Below are 4754 nucleotides of genomic sequence, written 5' to 3'. Positions count from 1 at the left end.
GGGGGGGGGGGGGGGGGGGGAAAAAAGCCAAACAACTCAGCGGCTGGATTCTTGACTGGTGTAAGTCAGAATAAACTGATTTATATCAGCTGACGGGCCAGCCCCCTGCTTCTGGCAGTCGGATGATGGCTTTGTTTTTTTTCTGGGCTTTGGAAATCTCAGGTGCTAGACCAAAGCGGGTCAACATGCCGCGCTTTGCCTTGCCCTAGGCTGCTGATTTACCGTGCCTCCTGGCCCTTGCTGGCTTTCCCGGCTGCTTGCTGGCGCTCGGCAGCGGAGCAGGGAAGATGGGCAGGGAGCATTTTTCTTAGCTCTGCGGTTAAGTGCGTTGCTTCGGGTCCTGGGCGGGTGTAAATCAGCCCCGTGCCAGCGTCCCCCCCTCCGAAGGCAGAGCATGCTCTGGGCTGCATGCAGTGGGTCTCCGCCGAGCCCTTGGCTTTCTTCCTCCTCCCTATTTCTGCTTCGTGTGCTCACACGCAAAATCCAGCGGAAAGCCGAAATGTTCAGAGACTCCAGAAATGTTCAGGAGTAACCTCCTGACGAGCGAAGTACTTCTTAACTCTGTAAAGGAGGAAAAAAAGTTGGATTTTTGGGATGAGAACTTACTAAATGGGAGGGAGGAGCGTGGATGTCTTGTCGATTCAGGGGTTTGGATTTTTTTTATAGCGTTTCTGCTAAAAACCAGTCAAGAAATCCAAGTTCTGTCTCACTGTTTGAAACTTGTTTTCTGATTTCAGGTCAATTGAATTCTTTCTTGTTGAGTCCCTAACCTTCCTCTAAAGGCCAGATGGAATAAAGACTCTCTCTTCTGTCCTGTGGAAAATTACACAAAACTCAGAAAATTGATTTTCCGGGGCTTGTGCGGTTTTGTGTAAAAGCCAGACAGTTTTCATTTAGCCTGGCCCTTGGTGACTGGAGTTTGGTCCTGAACGATGTGATTTAATGCTGATTTCTCAGTAGCATCTATTCCTCAGCCGGTGTAAATCAGTGATTCCCCACTGGAGTCGATGGGGGTGGGCCAGTTCCCACCAGCTGAAATTTGGCCCTTGGAGATTTCTGCAAGAAGTGGGAAAAGGCGTTGTAGGTGGTGGGTTACCGTTTGGAGCGGAGGAGAGGACCTCGGCGCTCTCCCGCGATGGGCAGTAGTGGTGGCCCGTGGTGGGAGCGAGCTCCCGTGAAATCAGTGATTCCCCACTGGAGTCGATGGGGGTGGGCCAGTTCCCACCAGCTGAAATTTGGCCCTTGGAGATTTCTGCAAGAAGTGGGAAAAGGCGTTGTAGGTGGTGGGTTACCGTTTGGAGCGGAGGAGAGGACCTCGGCGCTCTCCCGCGATGGGCAGTAGTGGTGGCCCGTGGTGGGAGCGAAGCTCCCGTGATGATGCTGAGCCCCTCCGGGGGGGGTGTGTGTGTGTCCCCGATGCTGCCGGTGGTCGTAATTGGAAGGCTGTATTATTTTATGACAGTAATAAGAAAGAAATTGGGGAAAGCATATAGCTTAAGATTTAGACTCCTAGTGTATTTTTCAGCATGTTTTTGGAATTCCACCAAATACCAAAAACTTATTCTTCCTCACCTCACGCAAGGTGTGCAAGGTAGGGACCTGAATTTGCTAGCGATTCTGAAAGTTGGGCTAGTTATTTCGGCAAATAAAAGGTGTTGCAACAGACTGTCGTTAGTCAAACACTCATTTTTTACACCTAGATTAAAAGCAAAGCGTCAGTTGTCCTAACCCAGCGACAGAATTAGGTTGGACTTTTGCTGTTGGATTTCTGCATTCAGTTGCAAACAAAAATAGAGACGGCAACAACGTCCGTACACAAAGATGCCGTGTTTTGTTCTGTTTGAGGTCTGTAAGAGTCACCGTAGGACAAAATAGGAGATAAGATTTTGGTTGAGGCAGAGCGTCTTGGTATTTTCTTTTCATCTCTCGCCGCTTCTAACCATGAGCATCTTCTGTCTTCCTTAGAAAAAAAACCTACCTACTGCTTTTTGGCCAGGTAAGCTGCTGGTCCGTGGGTTAGCTCTGCGTGCTAGCGTCTGCTTTTCACCAGGCTTCACCTTGAAAGGTCCTTCCGAAAGCCAAAGAGTTGTGGCTCCGGAAAAAACATTGGCCTGGATGTGACGATTTTAAAAATTGTGATTTGGGTTTTTTTTTAAATTAATTTAAAGAGTGTAAAGACAAAATTATATCAGTGACTTAAAAAAGAAACAGGTTTGAGATGCTAGACTTACCTGAGTGGTTGCTAGAAAACTTTGGTTTTGAAAACAAAACCCTCTCGGTTTAGTATTATTTTCTCAACCTTTTTATGACCAAAAAGGGAAACGTTCAGAGGAAAGAGAGGGAGAGGAGGCAACGCGAAGAAAAAATTATGTAGCTTGTGTCCATAAGAAAACAGATTTTTTTTTTTCCCTTTAAAATCGCTTATTTTGTAGCTTAAAGACTCCTTGGACTGTGCTGAGGTCAAGAGACATTTGCAGTTGTACTGGTGCACTGTTCCCTTTTCTGCAGCTGCTCGCAGGCGAATCCCCTTAACTGAAAACACAGCAACTAGACAATAACGGGGAACAGAGCCAAAAATTACCCAATGACAAAATATTTAGTAGCAGATAAAAAAACCCAAGGAACGGCTCAAAGGAGCGCCTCATCTTAAACTTATTTTGGCCCAAATGTCATCCGCTTCACGAAGTCTTTTATGTCGCAGTTGTTTTCTCATGTCGTTCCTGCTGGCAGACGTTAAGTGTTTCTCTGTTCCATCTCGAACGTGTTATCTAGCCGGCACGCACTGTCCGCAGTCCAGTGACATGTCCGCTTCTGCCACGAAACTTCATCGGAGTTGAGCGACACGTTAACTTGTCGGCCAGATTTTGTTCTTTCCCTTGTACACCCATCTCCTCCCGCGTTTGGCACACGGCGCGGCACCTGCCGGGTACCTGAGAGGCCAGGGATAAAGGTAGCCTTTGATCTTTAAGTTGTCGGAGGGGTTATGGTGTGGTTTCTCTAGATTCAGTACAGACCCCCTTGCTTGGCAAACTGCTGTCCTGCACGGGGTTAAAAAGACTATAGCACAAATGCAGGGATGCGGAAGGAGAGGGAGGGCTGAATGTTTGCATAACCAGAAGGGTAAAATGTTCATGGGAATTAAAAAAGAAAACTAAATGGTTTATGACTTGAATTTCGCAGTGTCACTGGGATCTGTTCCCAACTCACAGTTTCAATGCAGGAAAACGTCTCTTTGCCCTGGCTGTGACACAGGGTCTCTCAGATTTGCCTGGGGCAGCTTAATAAGTTATTTTCCGCAGCGCCCAGGGCCGCCTCCGCTGCGTGGACCGCTTTCCCTGTGCTCCTGTGGCGCGTGGTTCGGCCACGCTGCCTTCAGCAGGAGGAGCTGGTGAGATGCAGGGCAGGGCTGTCCAAGGAGGTGCTGATTTAGCCCAACCGAAATGCGTCCGGGTTTGAGTAAAACAAAGCTGCCTGTTTGCCTTCGATGAGGGTTTTCATGAGCCTCCATAAGGCAGGGAGTTTACTCCAGCCGACGCCATGGCTGGAGTTGGTACATGTTGCGGTGATGGGGAAAACAGCAGTGCCTGCGAGGTGCCAGCTTTGGCTGGGATGCTCCTGTCCTGGCATCCCCCCTCAAAACTTCAGGGTGGTGTTTATTGTTCTGGATCTGTATGGAGGCGGTGGGGGGGTCCTGTAGGGTGTATCTCACTCCAGTGCTACGGCGTGGGAGCAGCAGGCAGCAAACTGGGTCCCAGCTCCAGCCTTTTCCATCGGGACGTCTGACTCTCAATGCATGAGGCATCTTCCAGTGCAGGGGGCTGCAGCTACATCCCCCTTTTTGGCTAACAATTAATCCTGGAGCACGTAGGCTTATAAGTGAAGCACTATACATTGGACTTTGCGTGAAGCAGAGAAGAGGGAAACCTCCGAATCTCCAACCTGGACTTTTCAGAGGTTGGTGGCATGATAAAAAGGCATAGGCTAGCATGGGCTAATCCCTAATCCAGCCCTGGAAAAGACACCTGGAGCAAGGGCGAGGAAGACGGTGACAAATAAGACTGACGCTCTTGTAGAGGTAGTGTAATTTATGGCTTGTCTCCAAGGATTTGGGTGTCTCAGAGGTGAGCGGGATAGTTTGTGTCCTGCCTCCTGAACTCCATGGCAGGGCAAAGGGCTCTGGGAGCACCACTGCTCTGGAAACCTTTCAGCTCAACAGCTGGGGTGCCGTGGGTGCCAGGGGACACAAGGTGAGCAACCGCCGGAGCTTTTGCCTCCCTGCGTTTTGCTCCCCAAAGTCCTGCCATCGTTTGCACCTCTGCTACCTCTCCAAGTCATTAAGGCCCTTTTAACGGCATTAAGACTGAGCTGGAAAGATGTAACCCGGTCCAACAGTAATGCAGTCGGATGAAACCTGGGTGGAAAGCTGCCACTGAGAGCGCAGCTGTGGAATACGAGTGCCAAATGGTACAGAAGGTTTTCACCGGCTACCAGGAGAGCAGCTCTCTGCATTGATGAATATCTGCTCCAAACACTGTCGGGAAGGCACGTGCCAAGATATTTGCACGTTACTGGGAAGCAGGTGCTGCTTAGAGGAAAGGTGAAACTTCAGAGCCAAGAGCAACAGCGGGGGCAGAGAAGAGCCCGTCCTTCCTCGACGTGTGTCAGTGGCAGACGTGGTGGCGTGTCCCAGCATAGCCCCCCAGCACCACCTCACCCCCACCCCCCCCCCCCCCCCCCCCGCGGCCACCGCGCGG

Source organism: Aptenodytes forsteri, unplaced genomic scaffold, assembly GCF_000699145.1.
Source record: "Aptenodytes forsteri isolate BGI_AS27 unplaced genomic scaffold, ASM69914v1 Scaffold185, whole genome shotgun sequence".
Taxonomy (NCBI): Eukaryota; Metazoa; Chordata; class Aves; order Sphenisciformes; family Spheniscidae; genus Aptenodytes; species Aptenodytes forsteri.
Note: the sequence above shows the minus strand (reverse complement) of the source record.